Here is a 25,312-nt window from a genome sequence, read left to right on the forward strand (position 1 = left end):
CATACTTTTTTCATAAAAAAATATTATACTAAATGGTCTAATTTGTATAGACAGGTTAGCTGATTAGCATGTAAACTACAGTGCAATCGTAAAGTATTCAGACCTCTTCTCTTTTTCTCCTGAGTGGCGCAGCGGTCCAAGGCACTGCATCTCAGTGCTAGAGGCGTCTCTGTAGCACTCCACCAATCAGGCCTTTATGGTAGAGTGGCCAGACGGAAGCCACTCCTCGAGTAAAAGGCACATGACAGCCTACTTGGAGTTTGCCAAGAGAAACCTAAAGGACTCTCAGACCATGAGAAACAAGATTCTCTGGTCTGATGAAACCAAGATTGAATTATTTGGCCTGAATGCCAAGCGTCACATCTAGAGGAAACCTGGCACCATCCCTACAGTGAAGCATGGTGGTGGCAGCATCTTGCTATGGGGATGTTTTTCAGCGGCAGGGACTGGGAGACTAGTCAGAATCAGTGGCTTCGGGACAAGTCAGAGCCCTGGCTTGAACATCTCTGGAGAGACCTGAAAATAGCTGTGCAGCGACGCTCCCCATCCAACCTGACAAAGCTCGAGAGGATCTGCAGAGAAGAATGGGAGAAACTCCCATTCTTTTATAATAATTTTATTTAACCTTTATTTTGACCGGTAGTCATGCTGAGACCAAGTTATCTTTCACAGATGAGCCCTGTGTCCACATCAATACACACATCAATAAACACATCAACATACACATCAATACATGAAAAGCAAAACACAATCATAGAAAACAAACACATTCGTCAGTAAAATAGGTCCTCAATCAGCCTGTTGAATTGCCCTAGAGGCACCAATTCATCACATTTTAGAGAACCTTGGAGATTATTCCACAATTAAGGGGCAAAAACACTAAAAGCAGATTTACCTAACTCAGTGGATATTGAAGAGATCTAAAGTCCCAAAAGCACTATGTTCTAATCAAGGTAAACATGGTTTTAAAATGATGTCTCTCAAAAAAAGACAACTCATTCACTTGCAAGGACACACTATACTTGTAAATCTATACCAGTGAGCTGAATTGTCATTGTGCCTTTTAAGAAAATGATTAACTACGTTGTGAAATACACACAGGACATATAACACTTCTCTATGAAAATAGACATAGAAAGTATAGAAATGAACATTGTATAATAGTTAGCCTAGTTTATTTGTATGTTGACATCTTGGCTTTAAAAGCAGAAGCCAAAAGATATATCCATCCAAAATGGAAGCAACTGCCAACCTATAGCCTACTGTACGTTTTAATTAATACAAGACTAGAGTGACACAAAATGCAAAGGACATTACAATCTTACATACCTTGAAAACTGGACTTTAGATCCATACTTTACTTTTGAATGTACTCATTTTCCAACAGCCTACTGTGTAAGTCACTGAGCCAACTAGCCTAAGCTTGACTCACCACAAGCACATCGCAAACAGATCATAGTGTATACAGACGCTGCCTAAGTATTATTCAAAATACAATTTGAGTAACATCCCTATTCAGAACATAGATTCCAGGAGTAATCATTTTCAGGTCTATGCTCGGTCTGTTTTCCTCTACCACTCAACATCCTCCGTTGACAGTACCTTGTAAACAGGACTGAGCCGCTGTGAACAGGGAAAGTAGGTCAGTCGGTAGCTCAATACTTAGCTAACGACATCATTAGCAACCGGCTGTGCAACACACAACTAAGAGTATATAGTGAGAAAATTGTTTGGATAATAGACTATTGACACTTGAATTCCATTTCGGGACACATTATTCTGAATTTGAACGTTTGTAATTCATTTCAGTGCCGAGTTTCTTCCATGTGAATTGAAACATTGTAACCAACAGAGGGTAGAGTAGGACGTGTAGAAACTCGGATATGTTCGAGGTTTGCTGTCAATGAGTTTGCTCCCAATTACTACATTGTAATAATGTTGCCAATTATGTATATGATCGAGGCCTTATTGTCACCTGTATTATGTAGCCTATAACCTCCTGTGCATGGTTGGCAATTCATGGCATGTTGACAAATATTGAAATTAGAATTAAATGAATTCTATACTGAAAACTTCTGAGTTCACAATGAATGACATTTGACCAGTCTTTTCTAATGCCCTGGCCTGGAGCCTAACAAATAATACTGAACAGTGTAATTCTTTAAAATATTCAGTACAGTAGGCCAACATACAAGCAGAAATAATTTCCAAAAATTGTCAGCCTATTCTAAGAAAATATCTGGTACTGTGGTTGCCTGATGCTACCAATAAGATCTCATTCACTAGAACTCTAAGTCACATGTTCTATAAAGGCTACGCTTTACAAATAATGTTAGTACAATTTACAGAATATTTCTGTCTTCAGAGAAGTCTATTCAGAGTCTAATAATTTAATTAAACATAATTAAACCCAACTGAACAAAAGAGTTTATGCTACTCATCATCTCATTGTAAGAAGTACTGCATCTTCCCAATTTGTGATATCAAATTAGGACCTACCAGAGTAGCAGAACAATCAGGGAACAGTTAAGCAAAAGGGAATATTGGATAGGTCCTGCAGACAGAGTAATAAAATATACACAACCCAGTTATGGGAAATAATAAAATAGCCCAAGATCTGATAAGCTGTAACAACAACACACAAACCCACATTTACAGTGCACACATGGCGCACAGATTCAGATTCGACATACTCTTCTGTATTATTACAAAAAAAATATTCAGTAAGTTCCATGAATAGCCTTTGCATGATATAAAAATAAGAATTTCTTCTTAACTGACTTGCCTAGTTAAATAAAGGTAAAATAAAAAATAAATAAAAAATGTCCCTACACCAACAACCTTGCCGGATCATCTCCGCTACACTGGTAATATTGATATATCAATAAATGGGTTTTGAACTGGATCTCATCTACTTACAAAATTGTTTTACTGAATGCTTTCTGAATACCAAACTCAGGCTACTGTACACATACACAATAAAAACACGTTTTGCTTCTTTTTGTGTGTATCGCACACATAAATGCAGACACCTGTTACTCTGATAAATCTTCAATAATTATAATAATGAGGGACATATGGACTACTCATGTCAATCACAAATGTGTCACACACAGTTTAAGCACTGTAATACTTATGCTCTTGATTTAACAATACAATTAAAATATATTAAAACACATCTGTCCTGGGTTAAGTCTGTTCCCATAGACCCGTTCCACAGTTTTTCTTTGTAATGTCAAAATAATTTTAATCACTGTATTTGATATATATTTTTAAAATTGACAACTTACAAATGTGCGTTTCTTTCTGCAGTCCAGGTGACATTTAGTCCACTATCTACAGCTTGAGACAGCCTCCTCATGAAAAAGGAAAACAAATGAATGAGGAGGCTTCCCAAGCCATAAGAGCCATAACTACTTATCTGGCTGCAATAAAACCTTATTACTTTGTTTACCTGTGAAATGTAACATCATGACACGTTTCAACTTTAAACTTGTCAATTCCTTAACTAATTACAGCCATAAGCTTCCTGTACCAGAATGATGCTAAAGTCTCAGAGGTGGAAATGTGTTCTTTCCACACAGGCTTTAGCGCCAAGACCTGTCTTCGAACTCAAACTGGATACAAAATGGGACTGTTTCCTTTTGAGACCTTTGGAAATACCTCCGAGTATAAACTGGATAATACAAGGCTTGGTTTTTAATGGCAGCAATAGTCAAACTGATACAGAAATAAACACAGATTCAAAGGAAGCAGTATGCACACTCAGAAACAAACCTGGGATGCCACTATTTCACTCACCGATGTTAAAGTATGCTCTCTATTCTGTAATCTCCCGTGGACAGATTCTCATGGACAGATGAAACGGTGAGAATCTGTCAAGGCTCACATAGAATTATGTGATATGAGCAGCAGTAGTTCCTGGTTTTGGGTTTTCGTCTTTGATTATTTGGACGAATCAGGATTGGACGAAGGCGGTACTTAAACTGGTGCGGTGATTTTCAAGCCTGTGTGCGGATGATAAACAGTTTCCACTAGATTCCACAGCCACAAAGTTCAAATTGGCTGTATCATTTAAAAAAAAAATTGCTTATTGGCCATGATAAACACAGGTGAAATTAGCGGAAGGGAGGAGTTTGGCTGAGAGTTTCGTTTGTGAGTGAGGAGACTTCGCCTCCTTCCTTTGTACAAAGGTAATCACAATTGTTAATGGAATTAACCCCAGAAGTAAAAGGGTAAATGACAAACTTTCGCAAGATAATTGTACTTCTGGGTAACCGAGATTATCTATTCTGTAACCATTGCCATGTCCTGTGTATCAGGGAATCATGGGAACCTGTCCACACCACCCATGCAGTAGACACTATAATCTCTGCTATGACCGGTCTTCTTCTATTTCACTGTATTTTATTAACCTTAGCCAATTGCAGTAGTAATATTGTAAAAAAAACAATAATAATGCTTCATCTCGTAATGACAAAATGCAAGTTGATGCAGAGATTCTGGCAGGTTTTAGATACCTGATTTCCCTTCGACAGTCTTTCAGTCAGAGACACACCAACCCCCAAGCTATTTGTCTACACTACTGTCACGACTTCCGCCGAAGTCGGCTCCTCTCCTTGTTCGGGTGGCGTTCGGTGATCGACGTCACCGGCTGTCTAGCCATCGCCGCTCCATTTTTCATATATCCTTTTGTCTTGTCTTGTTCAATACACACCTGGTTTTCATTTCCCCAATGAATCTACTTGTATTTAACCCTCTGTTTCCCATCATGTTTTGTGTGTAATTGTTTCATGTTATAGTGGTGTTTTATTATGCGCTTCACTTTTGTTATGTTCCGTGTTTTGAGCGCGTTTGATTTATGTAGTGCTCTCGTTTTTGGAACTAAAATAAAAGTGTGCCTGTTTACATCACTCTACTCTCCTGCACCTGACTTCGCCTCTAATACACCCGTTGACAACTACCATTCAAAAGTTTGGGGTCACTTAGAAATGTCCTTGTTTTTGAAAGAAAAGCAAAAATGTTTGTCCATTAAAATAACATAAAAATTATCAGAAATACAGTGTAGACATTGTTAATGTTGTAAATGACTATTGGTAGCTGGAAATGTCAGATTTTTTATGGAATATCTACATAGGCGTACAGAGGTCCATTATCAGCAACCATCACTCCTGTGTTCCAATGGCACGTTGTGTAAACTAATCCAAGTTTATCATTTTAAAAGGCTAATTGATCATTAGAAAACCCTTTTGCAATTATGTTAGCACAGCTGAAAACTCTTGTGCTGATTAAAGAAGCAATAAAACTGGCTTTTTTTAGACTAGTTGAGTATCTGGAGCATCAGCATTTGTGGGTCTGATTACAGGCTCAAAATGGCTAGAAACAAAGACTTTCTTCTGAAACTCGTCAGTCTATTCTTGTTCTGAGAAATGAAGGCTATTCCATGCGAGAAATTGCCAAGAAACTGAAGATCTCATACAACCCTTCACAGAACAGCGCAAACGGTCTCTAACCAGAATTGAAAGTGAGTGGGAGGCCCCGGTGCACAACTGAGCAAGAGGACAAGTACATTACAGTGTCTAGTTTGAGAAACAAATGCCTCACAAGTCCTCAACTGTTAGCTTCATTAAATAGTACCCGCTAAACACCAGTCTCAACGTCAACAGTGAAGAGGCGACTCCGGGATGTTGGCCTTCTAGGCAGATTTCCTCTGTCCAGTGTCTGTGTTCTTTTGCCCATCTTAATCTTTATTTTTATTGGCCAGTCTGAGATACGGCTTTATCTTTACAACTCTGCCTAGAAGGCCAGCATCCCGGAGTCGCTTCTTCACTGTTGACGTTGAGACTGGTATTTTGCAGGTACTATTTAATGAAACTGCCAGTTGAGGACTCTAATGATCAATTAGCGTTTTAAAAGGATAAACTTGGATTAGCTAACACAACGTGCCATTGGAACACAGGAGTGATGGTTGCTGATAATGGGCCTTTGTACGCCTATGTAGATATTCCATTTAAAAAATCAGCCATTTCCAGCTACAATAGTCATTTACAACATTAACAATGTCTACACTGTATTTCGGATCAATTTGATGTTATTTTAATGGACAAAAAAATGTGCTTTTCTTTCAAAAACAAGGACATTTCTAAGTGACCCCAAACTTTTGGTAGTGTAGTTCAAGAGAAAATCCTGAAATTAGGATTTTGCCCTAACCTTTAGAACCTATTACTCCTTATATGGCTACCTAGACTTTTGCATTTTCCCCACCCGCCATTTTTATGCTGCTGCTTCTCTCTGTTTATTATCTGTGCATGGTCACTTTACCTCTACCTACATGTACATATTACCTCAATTACCTCGACTAACCGGTGCCCCTGCACATTGACTCTGTACCAGAACCCCCTGTATGTAGCCTCGCTACTGTTATTTTATTGTTGCTCCTTGATTATTTGTTATAATTCTCTTTTTTTTCTTCTTAAAACTGCATTGTTGGTTAAGGGCTTGTAAGTAAGCATGGTCAAATAACTCAAGCATATGGACACAGAAACTATAGGCCAAATATAATGGCACTGATTGGCTTATAGGTGGCACTGTTATAAGCAGTCTCACTTAAACCCTCATATCCGTCGCCCCGTTTGACCTAGAGACTTGAAACGTTGTATGTAGGTGTCTTTCATCATGCTGAACAAATTTGTCTCAAGGACCTATAAAGTCCATCAGAATAGACTTCCCTCCGTCTTGACCTACCTTTGAAAAACATTTTAAAAAGTCAAAATAACACGGGATGTAAGCCCATGGTACATTGCTTAATTAAGCTTGAGAAAAGTTAAATAAATCCACTCCACAATGGCTGATCAACTTGATACATTTTAGGGTCAAAGACATTACCATGATGAACCATATTAAGTTTGGCATTGATATCTTAAAAAATACGGAAACTATTAACAATGAACTTTTTTTAACCATGTAACGTTAATGAATTATTTTTTTATTCTCAAAGTCAGATTAATTCCAAATGAATAGTCCCTAAAGAGTTTGAGAAAATAACATTGATGGATTCAAAGATGGCCACACTATAACAGTAGATGCATATTAACACATACGCTAATATGCTAAAATATTCTTCTTCAAATTAACCATTGGACCAAATGACACCAAATGTGGAACGTAGGCCCATGGTACACGTCTTAACTTTGTTTGAAAGCTAAGGGATTGGTCAAAAGATGGCTGAGTTATTGACAAAAAAAATCTGATTTTACGTGTCCATTTAAACCCCTGTAAATCTACTCCACAGTGGTCTATCAACTTGAAATGTGTAATCGCTATCATGGACGTCCGTAAAATGAACCACAATATATTTGGTATTGATATCTCAAACAACAAGGAATCTATTAACAACTCATTCTTTGCATTTGTAACACTAATGCTCAAAATCATCAGCAATCAATCCTCATGAACCATACATCAGATTCACTCCAGATTTTGTAATTAGACTCATTACATCAGTCTTTAACCCAATGAGTCCCACCGTAACGCCGGCATGTTTTGGACTTCTAACCCCTTTGAAACATTGCGTGTTTGAGCTACAGACTGGGCTTGGATTTGTCTATTTCTTCTGCAACTGTATCTACCAACCATTAGAGTGTGTGATTAACGGGAGCTACAGCGTTGTTTGTGAGACAAGGGCGGATCTCGAAGGGGCCCGGGGCAGGGTCTTTTAACAAAACGCCTGTAGAGTATGAATGGTTTGAGCAACAAACTATTAAAAACCTGAGACTCTCATGGACTCTATGCTCTATGACACTCATAAGCTACACAAGAGTTGTTAGAAGGGGTTCTTCTACATAGATGATCATTGGAAATCCCAGGACATAGTGTCATAATACTGTTATTAGTTCACATAGTTGCTGTCAAAAACTCCAAACTCCACACAGTTGTCACTGACTAGTTGCATATCTATTTCCCAGTGCACAAATCATTTCTGTACTTACAGCATTTATATAAATACTGTTTTTATCAGGTTTTTGCACTAGCAGAATTAATTTGATTGACATTTGTCAATAAAACTCATGAATGCAACTGTTTATGTTAAATTAGTGGTCTACTTGTAGCCATGTTTTTCATGAAAGTAAAATGGTTCAACACATTCATTGTGAGGCTAAATATGGAGGCTGGACATGCAGATAAATTAAAGTCAGATAAATGAAAAGCTGATTTTTGCTGGAGTTTTGGGACTGATAGGGTAAATGGTTTTGATTATGTATCATTTTTGCTGCATTCAAATATGGGCACACTGTACCTATATTAGCATATGTTAGCACATGTGCTAATGCAAAAATACTGGAAAAATCTCTTCTCATCAACCATAAATCAGATCGACTCCAGATGAGTTGATACGTTCAAAGCGGCCACGCTATACCACTAGATGGCACCATAGCACACCAGGGCTATAAGTACTGAACCGATGAAAAAGGGGCCATGAAATTTGGTATGTAAACTTTATATACAGTATCAGTAAAAAGTTTGGACACACCTACTCATTCCAGGGTTTTTCTTTATTTGTACTATTTTCTACATTGTAGAATAATTCTGAAAACATAAAAACTATGAAATAACACATATGGAATCATGTAGTAACCAAAAGAAGTGTTAAACAAATCAAAATATATTTTAGATTTTAGATTCTTGAAAGTAGCCACCCTTTGCCTTGATGACAGCTTTGCACACTCTTGGCATTCTCTCATCCAGATTCAAGAGGAATACTTTTCCAACAGTCTTGAAGGAGTTCCCACATATGCTGAGCACTTGTTGGCTGCTTTTCCTTCACTCTGCGGTCCAACCATCTCAATTGGGTTGAGGTCGGGTGATTGTGGAGGCCAGGTCATCTGATGCAGCACTCCATCACTCTCCTTCTTGGTCAAATAGCGATTAGCCAGCCTGGATAATGTTTATTAATTATTAAATTATTAAAAATACTCATAACATTCCACCCATGAGGCCACTAGAGGGCGATTTGGTCATTTGACTGCAGGAAAGGCCTACGCACTGTAATTTTGAATCAGAATTATTCAAATAAATGTAGCATAGTTTTGATTGAAATAAGGTTATCTGAGTAAAAAAAAGTTCCCTCATGCTTGTCAAAAAAGTACCCTTATTGCATGATGATCACAGAGTGAACTGATTCCAGGATGATGATGCTGTATCACACTGAAAGAACAGTTCCTATGCCAGTGGCCAACAAGTCGGAGGCATATATGATTCATAAAGATCTCCCACATTTTACTGCATTATTCACTATCCGCCTACGTAGAGATTAGTTCCTCTCTGTTATGTAGGTCAGGCGATTGAATAATGGGATGACACTCACTGTTCATAAACAGTGTCCTTCTACATAATAAATAGTGTATGTCACTCTGTACCTAAAGCCCAGCTGATGCCCTCATATCTTAGAAAAAAAGAGAAAAGTATTTTAACACTGCTAAAAATGTGATGTTTAGCCACACTGCCTCTAGCAGGCATCTGTGATGCTGGTGTCTGTGATGTCATCACAGTCGTCATCTGAAGCACTGACTGTCATTAATCAGGCTGGGATATTTCTGTTCTCTCTGTGTTCCCATGGAAACGCTGTGTGGCGGAAATGCATGTGGTCCTGTCTTTTCCATCAGCCAACGCAGTCCTGTCCCTCAACTCACTGAATCAAAGCAGAGTCCTACCATAGGTCCAAATATAACTGGAAGGTAGTCTTAGAATGGCTCTGTTTCCACAAGACTGAGGACTGACTTTCTAAAGCCTGATGAAATACAAACCTACACTTTTCAAGTGCAGCATCCACATTAGTGTTGGCAAAACTAAGAGTAAATGTTTGATAAATATTTGATGGAATTGATGTTCACGATATTGCCACAATATACTCTAGGTCAAGATGTTTTATTTAGATCCCATGTCCCATCTGACAAAAGGTCATCATGTCCTTATGACTTACTAAGATGGACTGTGTAGACAATGTTCCCAAAAGGAGAGACAATGTTCCCAAAGGAGACACCTTTGGAAGCCCTGAAGCAGCAGAAATAATGTGAGTGGAGAGCAGCTGACCAGTCTGAAAATCACAAATCTACCTCAGAATGAATTTCATGCCACGCATGCATGGACTGAGTGAGTTCTGGTGGATGTTCACATATTCCTTGTCGAGATAAGATAAGGATATTAAAAAAAAGATAAGGATATCTTATCTTATCATGTTGGGTGTCATTCAGCTTAACTGAATGGAATTGGATACTTTGCTTGGCATAAATTACACATGACATGCATTTGAAACTAATGGACCTTACATTAAATATACAAGCAGCCTACAAAAGCACGCAATAAATGTATTTGTCATCTTGAAAATTATGAGTGACATGAATATAGTTGTTGACCTTGAAATGAACCATTATTAGGTGACAAAAAAAATCTACATCCAAAGGTGATTATTTGTATTTATTAAGGCAGCATCTACACTTCCTGGGGTCCAGCAAAATTAAGGCCATTCATACAATTTTAAAAACATTACAATACCTTCACAGATTTCACTACACACTGTGTGCCTTCAGGCCCCTACTCCAGCACTACCATATTCAGTGCCTTCGGAAAGTATTCAGACCCCTTGACTTTTTCCACATTTTGTTAGGTTACAGCCTTACTCTAAAATTGCTTAAATTGTTTTTTAAATCATCAATCTACACACAATACCTCATAATGACAAAGCAAAAACAGGATTTTATAAAAACTAAAAACATTGACATAAGTATTCAGAACCTTTACTCAGTACTTTGTTGAAGCACCTTTGGCAGAGATTACAGCCTTCTTGGGTATGACGCTATAAGCTTGGCACACCTGTTTTTGGGGAGTTCCTCCCATTCTTCTCTGCAGATCCTCTCAAGCTCTGTCGGGTGGATGGGGAGCGTCGCTACACTGCTATTTTCAGGTCTCTCCAGAGATGTTCGATAAGGTTCAAGTCCGGGCTCTGGCTGGGGCCACTCAAGGACATTCAAAGACTTGTCCCGAAGCAACTCCTGCGTTGTCTTGGCTGTGTGCTTAGGGTTGTTGTCCTGTTGGAAGATGAACCTTCGTCCCAGTTTGAGGTCCTGAGCTCTCTGGAACAAGTTTTCATCAAGGATTTCTCTGTACTTCGTTCTGTTCATCTTTCCCCTCGATCCTGACTAGTGTCTCCCACTCCCTGCCGCTGAAAACATCCCCACAGCATGATGCTGCCACCACCATGCTTCACCATAGGGATGGTGCCAGGTTTCCTCTAGAAGAGACGCTTGGCATTCAGGCCAAAGAGTTCAATCTTGGTTTCATCAGACCAGAGAATCTTGTTTCTCATGGTCTGAGAGTCTTTAGGTGCCTTTTGGAAAACTCCAAGCGGGCTGTCATGTGCCTTATACTGTGGAGTGGCTTCTGTCTGGCCACTCTACCATAAAGGCCTGACTGGAGGAGGGCTGCAGAGACGGTTGCCCTTCTGAAAGGTTATCCCATCTACACAGAGAAACTCTAGAGCTCTGTCAGACTGACCATCAGGTTCTTGGTCACCTCCCTGACCAAGGCCCTTCTCCCCCGATTGCTCAGTTTGGCTGAGCAGACAGCTCTAGGAAGAGTCTTGGTAGATCCAAACTTCTTTCATTTAATGATGATGGCGGCCACTGTGTTCTTGGGGACCTTCAATGCTGCAGACATTTTTTGGTATCCTTCCCCAGATCTGTGCCTTGTCTCTGAGCTCTACGGACAATTCCTACAACCTCATGGCTTGATTTTTGCTCTGACATGCACTGTCAACTGTGGGACCTTATATAGACTGGTGTGTGCCTTTCCAAATCAAGTCCAATCAATTGAATTTACCACAGGTGGACTCCAATCAAGTTGTAGAAACATCTCAAGGATGATCAATGGAAAAAGGATGCACCTGAGCTCAATTTCGAGTCTTATAGCAAAGGGTATAAATTCTTATGTAAATAAGGTGTTTCTGTTTTTGAATTCTAAAAACCTGTTTTCGCTTCTTCGTTATGGGGTATTGTGTGTAGATTGCTGAGGAATTTGTTTAATTTAATCGATTTTACAATAAGGCTGTGAGGTAACAAAATATACTTTCCAAAGGCACTGTATCTACAGTACAAAATCCATGTGTACGTGTGTGTATAGTGTGTCTGTTATCGCGTGTGTGTATGCGTGTGTCTGTGCCTATGTTCGTGTTGCTTCACAGTCCCCTCTGTTCCATAAGGCGTATTTTTATCTGTTTTTTATCAAATTTTATTGCTTACATCAGTTACTTGATGTGGAATAGAGTTCCATGTAGTCATGGCTCTATGTAGTACTGTGTGCCTCCCAGAGTCTGTTCTGGACTTGGGGAATGTGAAGAGACCTTTTGTGGGGTATGCATGGGTTTCCAAGCTGTGCGCCAGTAGTTCAAAACAGACAGCTCAGTGCATTCAACATGTCAATACCTCTAATTAATACAAGTAGTGATGAAGTCAATCTCTCCTCCACTTTGAGCCAGGAGAGATTGACATGCATATTATTAATATCAGCTCTCTGTGTACATCCAAGGGCCAGCCGTGCTGCCCTGTTCTGAGCCAATTGCAATTTTCTTAAGTCCCTTTTTGTGGCACCTGACCACACGGCTGAACAGTAGTCCAGGTGCAACAAAACTAGAGCCTGTAGGACCTGCCTTAGTGCTGTTAAGAAGGTAGAGCAAAGTTTATTATGGACTGACTTCTCCTCATATTAGCTAATGTTGTATCAATATGTTTTGACCATAACAGTTTACAATCCAGGGTTACTCCAAGCAGTTTAGTCACCTCAGCTTGCTCAATTTCCACATTAGTTATTACAAGATTTAGTTTTGGGTTTAGTGAATAATTTGTCCCAAATAAAATGCTTTTAGATTTAGAAACATTTAGGACAAACTTATTCCATGTCACCCACTCTGAAACTAACTCCAGCTCTTTGTTAAGTGTTCCAGTCATTTCCGTCACTGTAGTAGCTTACATGTATAGTGTTGAGTCATCCGCATACAGTTAAAGTCGGAAGTTTACATACACTTAGGTTGGAGTCATTAAAACTCGTTTTTTCAACCACTCCACAAATGTCTTGTTAACAAACTATAGTTTTGGCAAGTTGGTTAGGACATCTACTTTGTGCATGACACAAGTCATTTTTCCAACAATTGTTTACAGACAGATTATTCACTTATAATTCACTGTATCGCAATTCCAGTGGGTCAGAAGTTTGCATACACTAAGTTGACTGTGCCTGTAAACAGTTTGGAAAATTCTAGAAAATTATGTCATGGCTTTAGAATCTTTTGATAGGCTAATTGACATCATTTGAGTCAATTGGAGGTGTACCTGTGGATGTACTTCAAGGCCTACCTTCAAACTCAGTACCTCTTTGCTTGACATCATGGGAAAATCAAAAGAAATCAGCCAAGACCTCAGAAAAATAATTGGAGACCTCCACAAGTCTGGTTCATCCTTGGGAAAATTTTCAAAATGCCTGAAGGTACCACGTTCATCTGTACAAACAATAGTACGCAAGTATAAACACCATGGGACTACGCAGCCGTCATACCGCTCAGGAAGGAGACACGTTCTGTCTCCTAGAGATGAACGTACTTTGGTGCAAAAAGTGCAAATCAATCCTAGAACAACAGCAAAGGACCTTGTGAAGATGCTGGAGGAAACAGGTTCAAAAGTATCTATATCCACAGTAAAACGAGTCATATATCGACATAACCTGAAAGGCCGCTCAGCAAGGAAGAAGCCACTGCTCCAAAACTACCATAAAAAAGCCAGACTACGGTTTGCAACTGCACGTGGGGACAAAGATCGCACTTTTTGGAGAAATGTCCTCTGGTCTGATGAAACAAAAATAGAACTGCTTGGCCATAATGACCAATGTTATGTTAGGAGGACAAAGGGGGAGGCTTGCAAACCGAAGAACACCATCCCAACCGTGAAGCACGGGGGTGGCAGCATCATGTTGTGGGGGTGCTATGCTGCAGGAGGGACTGGTGCACTTCACAAAATAGATGGCATCACGAGGCAGGAAAATGATGTGGATATATTGAAGCAACCTCTCAAGACATCAGTCAGGAAGTTAAAGCTTGGTCGCAAATGGGTCTTCCGAATGGACAATGACCCCAAGCATACTTCCAAAGTTGTGGCAAAATGGCTTAAGGACAACAAAGTCAAGGTATTGGAGTGGCCATCACAAAGCCCTGATCTCAATCCTATAGAAAATGTGTGGGCAGAACTGAAAAAGCGTGTGCGAGCAAGGAGGCTTACAAACCTGACTCAGTTACACCAGCTCTGTCAGGAGGAATGGGCCAAAATTCACCCAACTTATTGTGGGAAGCTTGTGGAAGGCTACCCGAAACATTTGACCCAAGTTAAACAATTTAAAGGCAATGCTACCAAATACTAATTGAGTGTATGTAAACTTCTGACCCACTGGGAATGTGATGAAAGAAATAAAAGCTGAAATAAATCATTCTCTCTACTATTTTTCTGACCTTTCACATTCTAAAAATAACTGACCTAAAACAGGGAATTTTTACTAGGATTAAATGTCAGGAATTGTGAAAAACTGAGTTCAAATGTAACGATTCTCGTTGGTGGAAGAAGAGGAGGACCAAAATGCAGCGTGGTAAGTGTTCGTCATATTTAATTAAAACTGAACACTACACAAAACAACAACGAGGAAATACGAAAATGAAACAGTTCTGCCAGGTGAACATACACTAAACAGAAAACAATCACCCACAACCCACAATACAAAACAGGCTACCTAAGTATAGCTCCCAATCAGAGACAACGATAGACAGCTGCCTCTGATTGGGAACCACAACAGGCCAAACACAGAAATAGACAAACTAGACATACAACATAGAATGCCCACCCACATCACACCCTGACCAAACAAAACATAGAAACATACAACGCAATCTATGGTCAGGGCGTGACAGTACCCCCCCCCCAAAGGTTCGGACTCCGGCCGCAAAACCTGAACCTATAGGGGAGGGTCTGGGTGGGCATCTGTCCACGGTGGCGGCTCTGGCGCGGGACGTGGATCCCACTCCACCATAGTCTTAGCCCACTTAAGTGGCGCCTTTGGAGCGGTGACCCCGGACTGTGAACCCTATCAGCGGGCCCCGAATAGACGGGAGACTCCGGCAGCGCCGGACAGGCGGGCAGCTCCTGACTGACGGGCGGCTCCGGCAGCTCAGGACAGACGGGCGGCTCCGGCAGCTCAGGACAGACGGGCGGCTCCGGCAGCTCAGGACAGACGGGCGGCTCCGGCAGCTCAGGACAGACGGGCGGCTCCGGCAGCTCAGGACAGACGGGCGGCTCCGGCAGCTCAGGACAGACGGGCGGCTCCGGCAGCTCAGGACAGACGGGCGGCTACGGCAGCTCAGGACAGACGGGAGACTCCGGCTGCTCCGGACTAGAGGGCGTCGCTGGAGGCTCCGGACTAGAGGGCGTCGCTGGAGGCTCCGGACTAGAGGGCGTCGCTGGAGGCTCCGGACTAGAGGGCGTCGCTGGAGGCTCCGGACTAGCTTCCTTCGTTGGAGGCCTCATGCCATGGATCCTCACCGGAGGCTTCGTGCCATGCATCCTCACCGGAGGCTTCGTGCCATGCATCCTCACCGGAGGCTTCGTGCCATGGAACCTCACAGGAGGCTTCGTGCCATGGATCATCACTGGAGGCTTCGTGCCATGGATCATCACTGGAGGCTTCGTGCCATGGATCATCACTGGAGGCTTCGTGCCATGGATCATCACTGGAGGCTTCTTGCCATGGATTATCACTGGAGGCCTGGCTCTGGGAGAAGGCACAGGACTCACCAGGCTGGGGAGACATGCAGGAGGGTTACTGCTTAGCACAGACACAGAACTCACCAGGCTGGGGAGACATGCAGGAGGCCTTGTCCTTGGCCGAGGCACCGGATCGTGGAGGCGCACTGGCGGTCTCGAGCGCAGAGCTAGCACCCCTCGTCCTGGCTGGATCCCCCCTGTAGCCCGGCAAGTGCGGGGAGTTGGAACAGGCCGCACTGGGCTGTGTTGGCGAACTGGAGACACCGTGCGTAGGGCTGGTGCAGTATACCCCGGGCCGAGGAGATGCACTGGAGACCAGATGCGCTGAGCCAGCATCATCCCTCCTGGCTCGATGCCCACTCTAGCCCGGCCGATTCGAGAAGCTGTGATGTAGTGCCCCGGGCTATGCGTGCGCACTGGGGACACCTTGCGCTTCTCCTCATAACACGGTGCCTGCCCAGTCACTCTCTCGCCACGGTAAGCACGGGGAGTTGGCTCAGGTCTCCTACCTGAGTCCGCCAATGTGTGCCCCCCCCCCCCCCCCCCCAAAAAAAATCTGGGGCTGCCTCTCGTGCCCGTTACCTTGCGCCAATTCCTCGTAGTGGCGCCGCTCCGCTCTAGCTGCCTCCAGCTCCTTTCGGACGGCGATACTCCCCCGGCTGTGCCCAGGGTCCTTTGCCGTCCAAAATTTCCTCCCAAGTCCAGGAGTCCAGAACCCTCTGCTCCTGGTTACCACGCTGCTTGGTCCTTTTTTGGTGGGTGATTCTGTAACGATTCTCGTTGGTGGAAGGAGAGGAGGACCAAAATGCAGCGTGTTAAGTGTTCGTCATATTTAATTAAAACTGAACACTACACAAAACAACAACAAGGAAAAACGAAAATGAAACAGTTCTGCCAGGTGAACATACACTAAATATGGTTCCCAATCAGAGACAACCCAAAACACCTGTCTCTGATTGAGAACCATATCAGGCCAAACACATAGAAATAGACAAACCAGACATACAACATAGAATGCCCACGCAGATCACACCCTGACCAAACAAAACATAAAACATACAAAGCAAACTATGGTCAGGGCGTGACAAACAGCTCTTTAAAATGCCATTTCAACTGTTCAGAGCTGCTCTTCATAATGCCATTAAAACCCACATGGACTATGATAGAATCGATTTAAATGTCCTGACGTAGTACATTCGGGAGCAGCTTAGTAATGTAATTTACTCGAGGTCCGGGATAGGACATTGTTATTCATAAATAATCTATTGGTAAAAGCAAAGCCATAGATTGAGTGTACGAAACATTAGGAACACCTGCTCTTTCCATGACAGACTGACCAGGTGAATCCAGGTGAAAGCTTTGATCCTTTATTGATGTCACTTGTTAAATCCACTTTAAATCAGTATAGATGAAGGGGAAGAGACAGGTTAAATAATGATTTTTACGTCTTGAGATTGTGTATGTGTGCCATTCAGAGCGTGAATCGTCAAGACAAAAGATTTAAGTGCCTTTAAACGGGTTTTGGTAGTAGGTGCCAGGTGCACCAGTTTCAGTGTGTCAAGAACTGTAACACTGGTGGGTTTTTCACGCTCAACAGTTTTCCGTGTGTATCAAGAATGGTCTACCACCCAAAGAACATCCAGCCAACTTGACACAACTGTGGGAAGCATTTGAGTCAACATGGGCCAGCATCCCTGTGGAACGCTTTCGCCACCTTGTAGAGTCCATACCCCAACGAATTGAGGCTGTTCTGATGGCAACGGGGGTACAACTCAACATTAGGAAGGTGTTCCTAATGTTTTTTTACACTCAGTGTAGACCCCATACTCAACTGGTCAGAACTCGGTCGGGCTTCGACCTCTGGTATCATATAAAACACATAAAACATGGCAAAATTGTAGAATTGCAGGAAATTAGCTTTAAACATTTTGTATGATCCCCTGATGCAGATAAAAGTGATTTTAAAAAAGTAAAAATAAGTGAGCTCTGAACTACTTTCTGAGAGTGGACCTACTGTTTTTTGTAAATGAACTAACTGTTTTCATGCACCATCTAAGAAACATTCTAACTACAAAGCTGGTGCCATGATGTTTCACCATACTATTCTGATTCAATCAATTAAGACATGTTCAGATTCAACAATTATTCAGAAAGCTCGGTTTCCCTAATAATAGATCCCCTGAACAAATCCTAATGTATTAATGAATGCCCGGTAAATCAATTCATCAGATGGTTTCATTAAGAAATGTGCCTAAAGCAAATGTCTGTGCAACTTTATTTTGATTCTAAAACTACCAGGGGCAATTCATTTCAACAATTAAATGGAAATGACTGTGTGAACTCCTATTAATAATACTCAACGTAGAAACAAAACAGTATCATGAATGTAGTTTGGTAAAATCAATTGTATTAACTTTGAAATACTTCAAAACATAGATTTCTGACATTCATTATCGTTTAACAAACTTCCCAAGCATACACCACAAAATAAGAAAGAAATGATCAGTCCTATCATTGAACAGGCCTCTTATTGCATCCTGCTCAGGAGCAAAAGACATGATCTTTGCTGCATATATCATGACAATTATCTAAAGTGGTGTGTGAGCAGATATGTGGGTCACAATTCTAGGGCATGGGTGGAAGGGCCATGCAGCTCACGTTTTGTGCACACAAGCTCTGAGAGGAGGCTAGATGGCGCCAATAGATATGGTCGCCTCGCTTCGAGTCGTTAGGAAACTATGCAGTATTTTGTTTTTTTATGTATTATTTCTTACATTGTTACCGCAGGAAATATTAAGTCTTATTACATACAGCCGGGATGAACTATTGGGTATAAAAGCAACGTCAACTTACCAACATTATGACCAGGAATACGACTTTCCAGAAGCGGATCCTTTGTTTGGACCACCACCCAGGACAATGGAACTAATACCAGAAGCCGACCCAAAACAACAGCCATCTAAGAAACATTTTAACTACAAAGGGGCAGACGGAGCGGCCTCCTGGTCAACTCCGTAGACGTGCACATGCCCACCACTCCTGAGTATACTACTCGCCAATGTCCAATTTGAGCAAGGGTTGCCTTCCAGAGAGACATCAGAGATTGTAACATTCTCTTTCACGGAAACATGGCACTCTCGGGATATGTTGTCGGAATCGGTTCTGCCACCGGGCTTCTCCATGCATCCTGCCGACAGAGATAAACACCTCTCTGGGAAGAGGAAGGGCGGGGGTGTATGCTTCATGATTAACGACTCATGGTGTAATCATAACAACATACAGGAACTCAAGTCCTTCTGCTCACCCGACCTAGAATTCCTTACAATCAAATGCCGGCCATATTACATCCCAAGAGAATTCTCGTCAGTTATTGTCACAGCTGTGTATATTCCCCCTCAAGCAGACACCAAGATGGCCCTCAAGGAATTTCACTGGACTCTATGTAAACTGGAAACCATATATCCTGAGGCTGCATTTATTGTAGCAGGGGATTTTAACAAAGCAAATTTGAGAACAAAGCTACCTAAATTCTATCAGCATATTGATTGAACTACACGAGGGGATAATACACTCGATCACTGTTACTCTAACTTCCGTGATGCATACAAAGCCCTCCCCCGCCCTCCCTTCAGCAAATCCGACCACAACGCCTTCTTGCTCCTACTGTCTTATAGGCAGAAACTCAAATAGGATGTACCAGTGACTAGAACCATTCAACTCTGGTCTGACCAATTGGAATCCACGCTTCAAGATTGTTTCAATCACGCGGCTGGGATATGTTTCGGTCAGCCTCACAGAACAGCATCGATCTGTATGCTGACTCGGTGAATGAGTTTATAAAGAAATGCATTGTAGATGTTGTACCCACTGTGACTATTAAAACCTACCCTAACCAGAAACAGTGGATGGATGGCGGCATTCGCACAAAACTGAACGCGCGAACCACCGCATTTAACCATGGAAAGAGGTCTGGGAATATGGCTGAACATAAACAGTGTAGTTATTCCCTCCGCAAGGCAATCAAACAAGAAATGTCGTTACAAGGACAAAGTGGAGTCGCAATTCAACGGTTCAGATACGAGATGTATGTGGCATGTTCTACAGGAAATCACGGACTACAAAAAGAAAACCAGCCATGTCACGGACACCGACGTCACGCTTCCAGACAAACTAAACATCTTCTTTGCCCGCTTTGAGGATAATACAGTGCCACTGTCACAGCCCACTAACAAGGACTGCACTCCCCCTCTCCTTCTCCATGGCCGACGTGAATAAAACATTTAAACGTGTTAACCCTTGCAAGGCTGCTGGCCCAGATGGCATCCCTAGCCGCGTCCTCAGAGCATGCACAGACCAGCTGGCTGGTGTGTTTACTGACATATTCAATCGCTCCCTATCCCAGTCTGCTGTCCCCACATGCTTCAAGATGGCCACCATTGTTCCTGTGCCCAAGAAGGCAAAGATAACTGAACTAAATGACTACCTCCCCGTAGCACTTACTTCTGTCATCATGAAGTGCTTTGAGAGACTAGTCAAGGATCATATCACCTCCACCTTACCGGCCACCCTAGACCCACTTCAGTTTGCATACCGCCCCAACAAGTCCACAGACGATGCAATTGCCATCACACTGCCCTATCCCATCTGGACAAGAGGAATACCTATGTAAGAATGCTGTTCATTGACTACAGCATTTAACACCAAAGCACCCTCCAAGCTCATCATCAAGCTGGAGGCCCTGGGTCTCAACCCCACCCTGTGCAATTAGGTCCTGGACTTTCTGATGGGCCGCCCCCCAGGTGGTGAAGGTAGGAAACAACATCTCCACTTCGCTGACCCTCAACACTGGGGCCCCACAAGGGTGCGTGCTCAGCCCTCTCCTGTACTCCCTGTTTACCCATGACTGCGTGGCCATGCACGCCTCCAACTCAATCATCAAGTTTGCAGACAACACAACAGTAGTGGGCTTGATTACCAACAACGACGAGACAGCCTACAGGGAGGAGGTGAGGGCACTCGGAGTGTGGTGTCAGGAAGACAACCTCTCACTCAACATCAACAAAACAAAGAAGATGATCGTGGACTTCAGGAAACAGCAGAGGGAGCACCCCCCTATCCACATTGAAGGGACATCAGTGGAGAAGGTGGAAAGTTTAAAGGTCCTCAGTGTACATATCACAGACAAACTGAAATGGTCCACCCACACAGACAGTGTGGTGAAGAAGGCGCAATAGCGCCTCTTAAACCTCAGGAAGCTGACGAAATATGGCTTGTCACCCAAAACCCTAACAAAACTTTTTCAGATGCACAATCGAGAGCATCCTGTCGGGCTGTATCACAGCCTGGTACGGCAACTGCTCCGCCCTCAACCGCACCGCTCTCAACCGCAAGGCTCTCCAGAGGGTAATGAGGTCTACACAACGCATCACCGGGGGAAAACTATGTGCCCTCCATGACACCTACAGCACCCGATGTCACAGGAAGGCCAAAAAGATCATCAAGGACAACAACCAACTGAGCCACTGCCTGTTCACACCGCTACCATCCAGAAGGCGAGGTCAGTACAGGTGCATCAAAGCTGGGACTGAGAGACTGAAAAACAGCTTCTATCTCAAGGCCATCAGACTGCTAAACAGCAGTCACTAACTCAGAGAGGCTGCTGCCTACATTGAGACCCAATCACTGGCCACTTTAATAAATGGATCACTGATCACTTTAAACAATATCACTTTAAATAATGCCACTTTAATAATGATGTTTACATATCTTACATTACTCATATCATATGTATATACTGTATTTTATACCATCTATTGCACCTTGCCTATGCCGCTCGGCCATCTCTCATCCATATATTTATATGTACATATTCTCATTCACCCCTTTAGATTTGTGTGTATTAGGTAGCTGTTGGGAAATGGTTAGATTACTTGTTAGATATTACTGCACTGTTGGGAACTAGAAGCACACAAGCAGTTTCCTACACTCTGCTAACCAAGTGTATGTGACCAATAACATTTGATTTGATTTGACATCTTTAATTTAATTCCTTGCTGCAGAAAGGCCTTTATGTTACAATACCCTGAAAAGACACCTTGATGCCACGACTCCCACCGAAAGTGGCTCCCCTGCCTGTTCGGGCGGTGCTCGGCGGTCGTCGTCGCCGGTCTACTAGCCGCCACCGATCCCTTTTTCCTTTTCTGTTCGTTTGGTCTTATTAGTTGCACCTGTTCCTTATTGTGTTTCTTGATTTTTGTCTATTTAAGCCTGTTAGGCCCGCCTAGGTTTGTGCGGGATTGTTTTTCTGTTAGGTTGTGGATGTTCGTTTGTATTCTGTTTTCCCGGACATTTTGGGTCCTGTGTATGGGCCGGTCAGTTTATGTGCCTTGTGTTTGTGGCGTGACCGTTTTTTCCGGGAATAAAATATACATTTATTCGAACCCTCTGCTCTCTGCGCCTGGCTCCAACCCACTGTTCTTCAAGGACTCTGACACTTGGGCTGACAAAGTATCATCATCATTGTCACCATCAGTATCATAAAACTAAATACATTTCAGATCTAAAGGTGAAGCTGATAAAGCTGTAAGTGGAGCATACTGGAATGGCTTTGAAAAGCAGAACAAACTATCCATGGAAAATATGATCCAATGTGTCATTCCTGTCAATTGCTACCTAATTTTCCTCATTGTGTAAGAGTTTACTGCACTTCCTGATTTGGCCTCGTTTTAGATTTAAAATCAAATCAAATACATTTTTATTGGTCACGTGCAGAATACAACAGGTGTAGACTTTACAGTGAAATGCTTACTTACAAGCCCATTCCCAACAGTACAGAGTTAAAAAGACAAATATTTGCTAAATAAAAAAGGAAATAGTAACACAATAAAAACAATAACGAGGCTATATACAAGGATTACCAGTACTGAGTCAATGTGCAGGGGTACGAGGTAGTTAAGGTTAGAGGTCGACCGATTAATCGGAATGGCCGATTAATTAGGTTCGATTTCAAGTTTTCATAACAATCGGAAATCGGTAATTTTGGACGCCGATTTAGCCGTTATTTTTTACACCTTTATTTAACTAGGCAAGTCAGTTAAGAACACATTCTTATTTTCAATGACGGCCTAGGAACGGTGGGTTAACTGCCTTGTTCAGGGGCAGAATCACAGATTTTTACCTTGTCAGCTCAGGGATTCAATCTTGCAACCTTACGGTTAACTAGTCCAACGCTCTAACCACCTGCCTCACAAGGAGCCTACCTGTTACGCGAATGCAGTAAGAAGCCAAGGTAAGTTGCTAGCTAGCATTAAACTTATCTTATAAAAAACAATCAATCATAATCACTAGTTAACTACACATGGTTGATGATATTACTAGTTTATCTAGAGTGTCCTGCGATGCATATAATCTATGCGGTGCGCATTCGCGAAAAAGGACTGTCGTTGCTCCAACGTGTACCTAACCATAAACATCAATGCCTTTCTTAAAATCAATACACAGAAGTATATGTTTTTAAACCTGCATATTTAGCTGAAAGAAATCCAGGTTAGCAGGCAATATTAACCAGGTGAAATTGTGTCACTTCTCTTGCGTTCATTGCACGCAGAGTCAGGGTATATGCAACAGTTTGGGCTGCCTGGCTCATTACGAACTAATTTGCCAGAATTGTACGTAATTATGACATAAGATTGAAGGTTGTGCAATGTAACAGGAATATTTAGACTTATGGATGCCACCGGTTAGATAAAATACGTAACGGTTCCGTATTTCACTGAAATAATAAACGTTTTGTTTTCGAGATGATAGTTTCCGGATTCGACCATATTAATGACCTAAGGCTCGTATTTCTGTGTGTTATTATGTTATAATTAAGTCTATGATTTGATAGAGTAGTCTGACTGAGCGATGGTAGGCACCAGCAGGCTCGTAAGCATTCATTCAAACTGCACTTCGTGTGTTTTGCCGGCAGCTCTTTGCAATGCTTCAAGCATTGCGCTGTTTATGACTTCAAGCCTATCAACTCCCGAGATTAGGCTGGTGTAACCGATGTGAAATGGCTAGCTAGTTAGCGGGGTGCGCGCTAATAGCGTTTCAAACGTCACTCGCTCTGAGACTTGAAGTAGTTGTTCCCCTTGCTCTACATGGGTAACGCTGCTTCGAGGGTGGCTGTTGTCGATGTGTTCCTGGTTCGAGCCCAGGTAGCGGCGAGGAGAGGGATGGAAGCTATACTGTTACACTGGCAATACTAAAGTGCCTATAAGAACATTCAATAGTCAAAGGTATATGAAATACAAATCATATAGAGAGAAATAGTCCTAGAATTCCTATAATAACTACAACCTAAAACTTCTTACCTGGGAATATTGAAGACTCATGTTAAAAGGAACCACCAGCTTTCATATGTTCTCATGTTCTGAGCAAGGAACTTAAACGTTAGCTTTCTTACATGGCACATATTGCACTTTTACTTTCTTCTCCAACACTTTGTTTTTGCATTATTTAAACCAAATTTCATTATTTAATTTCATTATTTATTTGAGGCTAAATTGATTCTATTGATGATTAATTCAGTATTGTTGTAATTGTCATTATTACAAACATTTTTTTTTTTTTATAAAAAATAAATGTAAATTAAAAATAATAAAAATAAAATAAATAAATAAAATCGTCCGATTAATCGGTATCGGCTTTTTTTGGTTCTCCAATAATCGGTATCGGCGTTGAAAAATCATAATCGGTCAACCTCTAGTTGAGGTAATTGAGATAATACAGTATTTACATGTGGGTAGGGGTAAAAGAGACTTGTCAGTCAGGATATATAATAAACAGAGTAGCAGCAGCAGCGTGTGTAAAGTGTGTGTGTGGCGTCAATATGCATGTGTGTGTGTTTTGTGTGTGTGAGCGTATGTAGTGCATGTGTGTGTGTGTGTCAATGTAGTATGTGTGAGGATGTGAGTAGAGTCTAGTGAGTGTGCACAGAGCCAGTGTAAGAAAGTCAGTGCAAAACAATTAAGATAAATGAGTAAATAATAAAGGTGGTCAATGTAAATTGTCTGAGTAGCCATTTGATTAACTGTTCAGCAGTCTTATGGCTTGGGGGTAGAAGCTGTTCTGTGAGGTAGCAGAGAGAACAGTCTATGACTTCGGTGGCAGGAGTTGTTGACAGTTTTTAGGGCCTTCCTCTGACATCGCCACATCCTCTGGTTCATTAAGAAATGCTAGTGGCCATGACAATTCAAACGTGAGCTGGTTTCGGGGTTGTGGGTGTCTTGTGTGTGTTCGCAGGTGGGAAGTTAGACAATTTTTTTTGCCAGTTAGCTTCAGCCGGCTGGTGTGCGACCATGGCAAAGTTGGTTTGACTTTGGGTAGCCTCACTCTGGGTATAGTTAGGAACCGTCCATAAATTACACAATGTAAATGGGACAATATTTTAATGTTGCACATCTTTTAGTTGTCTCATTAAA

At 42.0% G+C, this 25,312-nt stretch overlaps 1 protein-coding gene across 4 annotated transcripts in view; it reads right to left on the minus strand.

The window, feature by feature from the left end:
• The window catches only part of LOC120057186 (neuronal PAS domain-containing protein 2-like), an 81,415-nt gene that overhangs the window by 43,123 nt on the left and 12,980 nt on the right, over nucleotides 1–25,312 (minus strand). Inside the window, exon 1 of one of the 4 annotated variants that reach the window (XM_039005667.1) lies at nucleotides 3,802–3,884. The exons of the other annotated variants lie outside the window; for them this stretch is intronic. The gene's annotated coding sequence lies outside the window, so the exon portion shown is untranslated. Of the gene's footprint in view, nucleotides 1–3,801; nucleotides 3,885–25,312 lie in introns of those variants that run through there. 4 annotated transcript variants of the gene reach the window in all.

The sequence above is a fragment of the Salvelinus namaycush genome, chromosome 12 (genome assembly GCF_016432855.1).
Source record: "Salvelinus namaycush isolate Seneca chromosome 12, SaNama_1.0, whole genome shotgun sequence".
In the NCBI taxonomy this organism is placed as follows: Eukaryota; Metazoa; Chordata; class Actinopteri; order Salmoniformes; family Salmonidae; genus Salvelinus; species Salvelinus namaycush.